The sequence below is a fragment of the Lissotriton vulgaris genome, chromosome 11, assembly GCF_964263255.1.
Source record: "Lissotriton vulgaris chromosome 11, aLisVul1.2, whole genome shotgun sequence".
Classification (NCBI taxonomy): domain Eukaryota; kingdom Metazoa; phylum Chordata; class Amphibia; order Caudata; family Salamandridae; genus Lissotriton; species Lissotriton vulgaris.
In genome coordinates, this window is record NC_141699.1 from 239,675,069 (window position 1) to 239,687,398 (window position 12,330).

Consider the following 12,330-nt stretch of genomic DNA (forward strand, 5'->3'; position numbering starts at 1 on the left):
GAATTCAGAATGTTCTCCATTTTTCAGAACTCTATAGCTATCCTGGATCACCCATGGATTTCACACTGTTTTCTACCAGAAACCGAAGTAAGTTAAGAGCACAACAAACAGGAAAATTGGGCAAGGTTTTGAAAAATCCCAAAACTATGGTATGATATTTGTTTTTTGAATCAGCACTGCATGTTGCTGAAAGCTGGGAAGATATTGACTTTACTACATCAAATTGTTTGTTGATGGCATTTTTAGGGAATAAACAGACACTTTTATCTAGAGCACCTTTTCCCTATTTTTCACAACAAACTCAAAAGTCTGCTACATTTAGCCTATTTTCTCTGCAAACCCTGAGTTCTTTTACATCTCCTAGGATGTTGGGAAAAAAGGACACAAATTAGGCATGGATTCCTTGTGTAGAACAAAAGTTATGGAGCCCTTAGTGCGCACTACCACAAATAGCCAAATCAGGGCTCAGCACTGGAGGGGGAAAGGCTCAGCAGCTAAGAAGTTAGCAGCAAGCAAAAGCTAGGTTTGCTTTAAAAGACGAAAAGAACTACTATGGCCATGTTTCTTCTATGATAAGTCATAGGGCTGTGGACTAGGATATTTTTGCCACATACACAAGTCTAAACCACTGCCCTGAGTGTGCCACAAAGAGCTAAGCCACGACCTGCAACTCACTAAAATGAAGATAATGTAAAATCCAACCTGCATTTCATTTCTATGTGTGATTTAACTTAGAAAGCTCACATTTGAATATTAATATATTTTGGAGTACAACTAACAAATGAGCCACCTTCATCTTGTCATCTTATTTGGTCCTACAATGCCCACGACAGAGAGCAAGTTTCAATGACTTCTATTCACCTTATTGCTGAGAAAGTTGGTGCAGGTCAATTTAGGCAAATATTAGGATTGATATAGGCTTTCTCCCTGAGGAAAACCTAGGCCAAGTTAAGTAAGTAACCACACAGATTCCACTGCTCTCCAGATCAAAAATGAACATGAATAGTAAAATAACTTTTTTGCTTTGTTGAAGAGAGCAATGAAAGCTTTGCCTGCTGCATGACAGCTAAGTGAGTTTTACCAACACTTAGCCTTATGTTTGCTCCCTAAATAGCGTCCCGGAGACACTGTAGTCCTGGTAGGCTATGGGCTACTTGCAACCTATTAGTGCACGTTCATCCTAGGACCTGGGGTGCTTGGAAGCCGAGAGTGATCTCCACTACAGGAAGTCTTTCTTTTTATTTTTAAATGATCTTTATTGGTTTGCAACAATTTGTACAAGTAATATACGTATGGTGTTAATCATATGCAAGCATTATAATGACAGTTGCTTAAGTAGCATAGGTGGGATGTCAAGGATATCTAGTACAATGAAGGTTAACACTTTGTTAGCATTGGTCATCTTACAATTTTGCAGGAGAATTTATAATCATTCAAAAACATAGGAAAAGGAATTTTTGTTACTTCATAAACCAATCGAAATATTAACTGTGTATGAGTGAAAGAAGAAAAATAAACACATAAGGTCAATCCCATCTGGTTTGTCCAAGTTTAATCTCGGTTGCTGGTGGTGTGAGTCTCGGAGCTTCGTGTATGGCTGGGCAAGTGTGAGTGCTCTCTCTGTAAGGCGGGGAGAGGGGAGAAGGGGTGGGAGCATAACTGGGGGACCCGTCCGGGAGACCCAGTAGGACCCTCCTGTTGCGGTTCATTTAAGTGCTGCGGTTGTGCATGTGTGAGAATATAGCACTTCGGGGTCAATTAACCGGGTTACAAGCTAGGTCTGGGGAAGTTATGTCGCAGCTATCTTGGTCTCTATAAGCGTTAGGTAGTCTTGCCACTGAGTGGGATTGGTTTGTGTAGGTGCGGATGCTCGTGCTGCATTGGGCAGCTGATTCATGTGTTCCCGAGACTAGAGCCCTGCGGAGGTCGAACAGCCATTATTGTATGGTGGGGCCCATCTGCGCTTTTCATAACATAGCAATTTTGCATTTGGTGAGGCCCAGGGCCAGATCCAGAAATGTAATAAGGCCTTTGCAGGAGGCACTTCGTTTTGTGATTCCTAGCAGGAAATGAGTGGACTGAGCTACCACCAGATTGTCTGCTGATTCTGCAAGTATTGCTGCAATTTCGTTCCAGTATGATAGGATGCGGAAGCATGTCCATACCATATGCATGAACGTTACCTCCAAGTCCCGGCACCTGGGGATACATCAACAGTAGTTGGGTACATTTGGGCCAACCTATGAGGCGTTAAATATGTGTGATGTAAATATTTCAATTGGGTGTATTTCAACATGGGGGTTTGTCAATATAATTTTATGGTGATTGATACATTGCATCCATTGTTTATCGGTGACAGTGGTTGACAATTCAGTGTCCCAATATGCGTGCTGTGTTGTCAGCAGGGGTACGTGTCTAGTCTAATAGAATTATATATTGCCGTTATTACGTGCCTACCCTGCCCCTGCATCAGTAATGTTTGTATGAGATGTGACGTGGGGGATTCAGTGCGGTCATTATCCCATGTCTTTGCAAATTGGTGTGTTAGCAGTGCATGTTACGTGAACGTCCCCTGTGGTACCTCAACGTTTGTCACTAGGGCCTCAAAAGTTTGTAGTTGAAAGTCCGCATACATGTTGCCCCAGGTGTCTAATCCTCTTTTCTTCCAGGCCCCAAGCTTCGTCTGGCTGTGACAAGCAAACGTGCCGGCAGGACTCCTAGTGGTAGACTAGGGGCGTAGGGTTTGGCCTTGTTTTTTGGTAGCACGTATTTAGCCCAATTGCATTTGGCTGTCATCATTAGGGTATTGCCTTGCAGCTTCTGTAGCATTGTATTAGAGCCCGATAGCCACTCCAGTATTGCTGGTTGTTCCCAGGATAAGGCCACAGTTATTAATTTTATGGTGTTGCTCTTAGACAGCCACCTCATCAGCCATTGTAGCTGTGCTGCATCATAATAGTTTTCATACTTTGGTGCCCCCAGGCTGCTGTCTGTCCAGCGATTTATTTATTTGTTGATTAATTAAAACCATTACAACAAAGAACAGAAATAAATACAAACACAACACATTACCTAATTAAATATTCCAGGATACAATGCATAAAGTTGACCACAATCAATTAGCTTTTTCCAGTTCGGGGTAATTTAAAATTATTATTTCATTTTTAAAACAGTCTATAGGGCTTGGCATTTTTCAGGGATAAAGTGCACGTCTGTCAGGCTGCTGTCTGATATTGGTAGGTATAATTTTTTCGGAGCCACCCTAGACCTCAAGTTCCCCTATGTCAGGGAGACTAGAAATGACTGTAGCTCTTTAAATAGCCTCTGTGGTAGGTGATAAGGGAGTGTGGAGAAGAAATACAGAAGGCAAGGGAGTACAAGCATCTTAGACATGGCCACTCGTCCCATGGGAGATAAGGGGAGGCTCAAACAATATGGAAGAGCTGCGCAAGCTCTATTGAAAGCACGCCCCAAGTTGCCATCTATCGTACCTGTACTTGAGTGATAGACTTGGACCCCAAGATATTTAAAAGTGTCGAACACCCACTCTAATGATGTGTGCGGTGCATTATGTCTTTTGTCTGGGGACATTGGTTTCATTGAAAATATTACCGATTTGGACCATAATCCTGAGATCTGTGCGTGCTCATTGAGTAGGTCCATCAACTCCCCCAGCACTTCGATCTGACCGCGTAGGTAGATCAGTGCATCGTCTACATTTAACGACACTATGTGCCACCGCCAATCCACGATTATACTCCATTCCAGTATGCATTGGCGCAACTTACATGCCAGTGGCTCCATGGCCAGGTCAAAAAGGATAGGTGATAAGGGGCATCCCTGCCTTGTGCCTTGTTCTATTGCAAATAGTGGAGAAAAGATTCAGCCTTCTTTACCCTGGCCTGTGGCTTTGTATATAGCAACCGTATCCACTTTAAGAAGTTAGGCCCAGTGCCAAATCCGGACAGTACTGCCAACAAGCAGCACCAGCTCCATGTTTTGAATGCTTTTTCGATATCCAAAGACGCTATCCAGGGAATCTCCGGTTCCTCCCTTGCCCATTCTAGCAATGCAAAGAGCCGGCTTAGATTTAGTCCAGTATTCGTCCCCGGTATGAAGCCACTCTGGTCCTCATGGACCAGTATGGGGATGGCCCCAACCAGTCTATTGGCCAGTACTTTCCCTAAGATTTTATTATTGACGTTCAGCATCAATATTTGGCAGTATGAACCCACCTGGAGGGGATTCCTGCCTGGTTTCGGTAGCACTACCAGTGTCACCTCTCACAAAGTGGGCAAAAGTTCCGCCTCTTCGAATGCTTCTGTATGCCCGTTGGCCAATCGGGGGGTTAGTTGTTGAGAGTATGTTGTATAAAACTCCAACGGGCAGCCATCCATCCCGGGGTTTTGCCCATCGCCAGTTACCCAATGGCCTCAGAGATCTCGTCCAAAGTGATGAGGTCTTCGAGTGAGTCATAGTGTTGTCACGTTATCTGCGGGAGGTGAACTTCTGACAGGAACCTCTGTATAGGGGCAGATTCGTCAGTGTCTGGGGTCACGTATAGTAAGGTGTACTATTCATAGACGGAGCTATTGTTCATTTCCTGGGTGTTCACAGCGGTCCCTGAGGGTGTGTGTATTGCTGTAATGGGAGGTTGGGAGGTGTAAGTCTTTAGGAGCCATGCCAGCATCTTACCCACTTTGTCCCCTTCTGAGTGCCAATGTGCCAGGTATGTTTTATAGTCCAATGCTCAGAGATCATCTAGTGCCTCTTTATATGCTAGGCGAGCCTGGGCTAGCAGGGGACCAATCTGGGCATCTGTGGGTATAAACAATTCGCACCTCTGTTTTTCCAGCTCATGAGTTTGGAGCGTGTCTGTGAGTGATTTACGAGAGCCGTAAATAGTCTTAATGGTGTGTCCTCTAAGGAAGGACTTAAATGCATCCCATTCCACCCCTGCACTTGGGGCCGTGCCCGAGGTGGCTCAAAATTATGAATCAATGGACTGTGACACAAGCATATACAAATACTCATAATAATTTAAATACCCAGGATGTTGCACTCACCCAATAAAGAACAGTCCTAAATATATTAGCACAAACATAAACACTCACATTTTAACATACACATATACATCTGCAGGGGCGAGATTTTAGATCTCTATCTTATCACTCTAGATCTAAACCCCTTTCTGGTCGACTGAACCTTTATTGCCTGTCATTGAGGAAAGAAAGTGCATCCAATACCAGGTTAGTTGATCAATAATGGGCTCGACCCTGAAAAACCACAGACTACTGCTAGCTTTTAAAGATTTATTACAGAGTCAAAGTTAACTGCAAGTACAGGCATCTCAAAATGAGGTTCAAAAGATATACAGGCACCACTACATACATGTGCTCTCGGAAAGCCCTCAGACGAGCAAAGAACACAACTAGGACTAGTTCCAAAATTAAAAGGGCTGCAAGCATAGACACATATTGTGATCTCTCCGTCATTTACAAGAGGAGGGAAGGTTTCAGGTTAGGCTGTCCCTACCCTGCTCTAGATGGTATCCCTACTTAACAGAGTCCCAACCTACCAAAAGGTGTCAGCTGCGAATGACTTCCTAAGAAGATCACCCACACTTAGTCTCTAGGTGAAAACCTATGATCGCCAGTCATGACCCCTCTCTGCCTACCCATCCGCTCTCTGAAGGGTCCTCAGGCAACTGCTCTAACTCCACCCCGGGGTGCTGACCCTAATACAAAACACAATAACATTTGAGACGCCCCTCGTGAGACGCCCCTCATGTGGTGTCGATTCTGGCTTTTTCCATGATGATCTTCCTCTGGGCCTCGTGCGTTAGCGTTGACCTTGCTTCTCAGACTCTTCTCCGGCCCGCCGATACCCCCTAAAACATTCCTGAACCCTCCTCCATGTCTGCACCAGTCTCTTGAACAAAACTCTATTCATCCAATTATTAATTGGATCCCCCTCACATATGCAGACAGACATCCGTAGCTGAATCCCCATTCCCATAGACTTCTAACAGAAGTTTGCAACTTATTTCCTGACACAGCTCGGCCTGTACCAGTACGTGCAAATCAGAAACCCTTTTATCACTTCAGGCCTACAACAATTCTCGCAAAGGTCAAACTAAAATAACATGTTAGCATCTTATTGTTAATTAATAAAACACATCTATGGAATATAAATCTTAACGAATAAACAAATCTTTGTAACATTAGTGCAATCCATGTCAATGCAAAGGTATACGTTCTAAACCCTTCTGGCCTAGCCATAAGGCCCGTTCCCTTCTATGCCTTGCAGCATGACATTCTTCTATTAGCAGCTACATGACATGGATCATGATTAATCACATCTAATAAGGTTATACATTTTCACACAATTCTGCATTAGTTCCACTTCTGTATGAAATCACTAGATTAACTACACATTTCGAAGTATAGGTGAATATATTTTCATCACTCATAGCATTTCTCTTATGATTTGTGCGTACTACTTGTAACTTTGGTAAACTCATACATTTTGTTCAGTTTGCGCTCTCTCAGTTCCCCCCTTTGATGACCTCTAGGGGTCATCACCAACATTTAAACTGAACTAATTGCTAATGCCCCTCGTTTCTGCGTTTCTAGAGCCCTCAGACTCCTGTACTGATTGTCTTGCATTGCAGCCAATCTCTGTAACTGCTCTCTCCTAGATCTCTCCAATCTATTTGATCTGTACCATTGATACGACCTCACCAATCCCCACAACATGATCACACAGATCACTATTATGATGATAGGCTTTAGTACATACCATACAAAACTCTTCCCTATGTTGGCAGACCAACCTCCAACTTCCCCCATTCCATGACCCACTTTTTCCCAAACATTTACTTTAGTTAGGTCTTCGATCTGTTTGTGAATATTAGTTATATTCATAATGACCTTCTCAAGAGGTTTTGAATTGTCTGGCATGTAAGTGCAACATTCCTGGACCTTCAAAGCCTTACAGACTCCGCCTTCTTTGGCTAGTAGAACGTCTAATGCAAGACGGTTCTGAAGCACCATGGCCCTTATCGATTGCATCTCTCCTTCCACCAGCATTAAGGATCTAGCAGTGCTGGCAGACAACCTGTCTACGACTGTTGCCAGTCGTCTAATTTTGACATCATTGAGGATCAGTCCTAAGAGAGGAAATGCAGCTCCAAATACATCCCCAACTAATTCTGCATCTCCTAGGTCTCTTCTCCCTCTTGTCGAGGCCTTGCCCTCGATGATCTCTAAGTCTTGAGCATGGTATATTTTGGGAAAGACAATCGCCAAATAACATGATCCATACCAATTGTCAGGTAGTCTCACGTAAGCATTTCTTCCACATACAAAATATACATTTGGAATCACTTGCATTCCTTTCAAGAAATCCTTTGTGTAATATTCTAATCTGAAAGCATGTTCACAACTGACTTCCCCTACGAATACATTTTCGTAGTACGTTTTGCTTCTGTGAAGACATAACTTCCCTCTCTGCGTTTTATCCAACGCTATTGGACCACTACTACCCTTTCTCTTATGTGCCTTTTCTTCCTCGGTCCAATCTGTTTTCCATTGTCCTGATTTTTTCAAAATCTTTTGCCTTCTATATCGATCATCCACCTGCCCTATAAACTTCTTTTCGACTTCTGACACTTTGCATGTCAGGTTATTTCTGCGGGCATGTGAAGTATCTAAGGTATCCCAAGGGATGAAGAACTTGGCCAATCTGTCTTCACTCTTCCAGTAGTCTCACTTATTCATCTGCTTATAATTTGGGACTTCGGGTAACACGGAATCATAGTTAGAGAAATAATACTCAAAACTATCTCTTCCGTAAAATATGCTAAGCAATAAGCTACATGTAATGCCATATGTCAACGGGAGGTGATGATATCTAATGCCTTCATCTACAGACGCCGGCAGTTGCATGCAGACGTAGCAATCCTTGACCTCCATGGCATCCATGTATTCATACAAAAGTTTGGCATAAGCATTTGACCTATAGTCGCCTTGGGACTCATCCATGTGTAACCTACGGGCTTCTGCTGCTAATAACGCTTTCTCCTGTATGTTTTCCCCTTTCTTACCAGCAACAGTGGGTTTTGGTGTCACTACAGACTTCTCATCTGTTACCCTTGCCTCACTCTCATGTCCACTTACATATGATACAGTAACTACTAAAGCTATTAGAAGTATCACCCCTACTATTAGTGTGCCTATTATACATTTGGCTCTACGATTCGGGCTACCGGCCTCCATTTCTTCAGACAGTATGGTTCTTTCCTTCTATTTCAACTCAAAATTCTTTTCTTCTTTGTTCCTTTACAGTCTCTTTTGATCCTTCAGTCTTTAGAACCACACAATCGGAAGCTGGTAATCTCCTTTTGCAAAGTCTTTTTAAAGCTTTAACACAGATAACCCTAGCCCTTCTCCGTCAACTTATAGGAAGGTCCCTAAGATTCTCTGCTTCCTAGGCGCTAGGTAATCTTTTTTTTTTCTTGCTTATTTACAAAGTCTTTAAGCATCTACAATGAGGTTTGGGCCTGCGGCTTGGATAGCATAGTTCAATATTTCCAGATGAAGAATGTGCTCTTCATGGCTTGTTATCTTTGTTCCAAAGTCGGGGAATTGCAATTCGGTGAAAAACATGTGTTTTAACTTGCTTAGCCGGGGAGGGTTGGGGAGTGTGAACGTTAGTGACCCTTCTGCTTCGACTCCGGGTACTAACAGCTGTACTTCCACTGTGAGGATGGGTTCAGAGCTGGTCACCACCACCGCTCGTATCCTCCCTGTCACTCGTTCCCAAGACATCTGTCACCAGATATGACCACTCAGGGGTGGCGTATCTTCTGTTAGGCACACGTACTCTCCTTGACCTTCTCAGATCTGGTGCTTCAGCGCCCTGAGCACCTTCATCCGGGTCTGAGTCTTCAGATATTGGAGCAAGGGTTCTCTCTGGAGTTGACCTCAGGCTAGAACTCCTTCTTTGCGGCCAACTGGCTTCTCCACTCCTTACCCTTCTGCTCCTTCTCCTTCTGGTTTGCTCGCGCTCTCTTTCAGACTGATCGGTGTCTGATTCGTACTCCCAGCTGCTTCCTCCTTCGGTAGCGTCGTCCGTTTCGCTGTTGTACTGTCCGTCCTCAGCTTGGTCAGACACGTTCGCAGCTTCTTCTTGCACCTCTACAGCTTGGCTGGCCCCCTCTATGGCTTCTCGGTCCGCAGCTGGACTTCCATCCGAGAGAGGAGCTGTTTCTTCCAGAGGTGCTGGAACCCTCCGCGTATGAGACGCATGGATCCAGTTGGGCAGGCCTCCCACCTTCACAGCAGTGTTCGTGATCAGGATGATCTGGTAGGGCCCACGCCAACGAACATCTAGGCAGCTTCTTCTTACGTGCTTTTTCACAAGCACCCAGTCTCCAGGGCACAGGTCATGGCACAGGTCCTGGCACGACGGAACCTCGGCAGCCTGCACCTGAAGGGACACAGAATGAATGGCGTCAGACAGCCCCTTACAATAGTCCAGGATCATATCATCTGTGATGTTTAACAGTGCAGCAGTTGGTATTGATGGCAATCTCATCGCCCTCCCCATTAACACCTCGTGCGGTGATAGTCCCGTTCTTCTGTCTGGGGTACTACGGATACTCATAAGGACCAATGGCAGAGCATCAGGCCAACTCAGGGACGTTGATGAACACATTTTGGCAATTCGAGTTTTGATGGTGCTGTTTATCTGCTCCACAATTCCTGATGCTTCTGGTCGATAACTACAATGCAATTTCTGATCTATGTTCAGGGCCGCACAAATCATCTTCACAAGCTCGCTGTTGAAATGTGTCCCCCTATCTGATTCCAAAGAGGCCGGTACCCCGAAACGCGGAATGAGTTCTCTAAGCAATAACTTGGCTACTGTGAGGGTGTCACACCTGCGTGTAGGGTATGCCTCGACCCATCTGGAAAATATGCAAACAACCACCAGGACATAACGAAGGCGGTTGCACCTTGGCATTTCAATAAAGTCGATTTGCATCCTATTGAATGGACCTCCCGACCTCCCTATGTGACTCAATGTAACTGGTGTTCTTTTTCCTATGTTCAACTGCTGACAGGTCACACAACGCTGGCACACTGCTTCTGCTGCTACTCTGAACTTAGGGTTGTACCAGGTTTGTCTGAATACTCTCAGCATAGCATCTCTCCCTAGATGTACTGGACCGTGTATCTGTCTGGCCATAGGGCTCACCATCTCATTGGGCAACACTGCTCTTCCATCTGCGGAAACCCAGAAATGCGCCTCACCTATCACACATCCTGCAGTTTCCCAAGTTTGCTTTTCAAAATCAGGTGCATTTTCTTGCATACATTTTAACTCATCCCAAGTGTCTACAGTTTCCAATATCATGGCTAATTCAGTTCTTACATTTATTCCGCCCACTTCCACCTCCGTGAAAGAGTATCCTTGTTCTGCACAATATCTCGCGACTTCGTCGGCATATCTATTGCCTTGTGACACGAAGTCCATATTCCTAGTGTGGGCGGTACATTTTACAACTGCAATACTTGCTGGACATTGCAAAGCTTCTAACAGCCAACGTACGAACTCTCCATTACGAATGGGTGAACCTGAAGAAGTCATGTAACCTCTTTGAGACCATAATTGCCCGTAATCATGAACTACCCCGTAACCATATTGGCTGTCGGTGTATATGGTGACTCGAATTTGGTTGCTTGCCAGGCAGGCACGCGTCAATGCAATAATTTCAGCTACCTGAGCGGAGTGTACTCCTTCCAGGCATCCGGCTTCCACAACTCCAGTAATTGTACAAACAGCATAAGCTGCTCTCAACTGCCCAACTTCGTCTCTTACACATGAGCCATCGACAAAGAAAACTTCATCGGGGTCAGTCAGTGGCTCATCCACGATGTCGGGTACGGTTTGGTGCATAGTTCAGTCACATCAAGGCAATCATGGTCTGTACATACATCATCATCAATGTCACCTGGGAGTGGCATCAAGGTGGCAGGGTTCAAAACAGAGCATCTCTTGAGGGTCACGTTCTCTGCAACAAGAATGACTTGCTCATAGCGCGTGAGCCTGCTATTGGTCAGATGCTGTGTTTTGGTCCTGGTCATTAACAGTTCAACAGAATGCGGCACATACACCTCTAACGGGTGCCCCATAACAATGTTTTCGCAGCGTTCGATACTGACACCTGTTGCAGCAACGGATTTGAGACATCCGGGCAACGCTGCGGCTACTGGGTCTAAAGTAGCCGAGAAGTAGGCAACTGGTCTACGGGCATTCCCATGGATTTGGACCAAGACATACAAAGCACAACCCTCTCTTTCACAACAGTAAAGCAAGAATATTTTATCGTAATCAGGCATTCCCAGAGCAGGAGCACGACACAGGTCCTCTCTCAGCTGCAGGAACGCCATCAAACAGTCCTTGTCCCATGGTACCGGATCACTCACCTCCTTGTGCTTCAGTTTTTGCAAGGGTTTTGCTTTCAGTGAGAAGTTCGCTATCCACTGTCGGCAATACCCCACCATCCCTAGGAACATCCTAACCTCTCTCTGTGTTTTAGGCACATTCATCTTCATGATTGCCTCTATTCTGTCTGGGGACACCTTCCGTTTCCCTTTCTCTATTCTGTGCCCCAAGTACTGCACTTCTGTCAGGCAGTACTGCAATTTTCCCGGGGACACCTTGTGCCCATTTGCGGCTAAGTGGTTTAGCAAAGCAATGGAGTCCTCCCTGCAAGCCTCTTCAGTTTCTGACGCCACCAGAAGGTCGTCTATGTACTGGACCAGAACTGACTTCTGGGGCAGCACTAGACTTTCAAGATTTTTCTTCAACAGCTGGTTAAAGATCGATGGGCTCTCTGTATACCCCTGGGGGATACGACACCATGTTAATACGCGACCTTCCAGCTTAAAAGCGAAAAGGAAATGGCTCTCCTCATCCAGAGGGATCGAAAAGAAAGCCTGGCAAAGGTCTATCACAGTGAACCATTCAGCTTGGAACAGTATCTGAAACAATATCACTGATGGATTCGGTACCACTGGACAACATGAGACAACTATGTTATTAATCTTTCGAAGATCCTGCACTATCCTGAATTTCCCATTGGGTTTCTGCAAACCCATAATTGGGGAGTTACATGGACTGCCCACGATTTCTTTCAGTATTCCCTGCTTAATCATGGACTCAATCACGGGCTTTATTCCTGCAATCGTTTCTGGAGTCAATTTATATTGGGGTGTTCTTGGAAACTCAGCATGCGGTTTCACTATGATTTTCACTGGG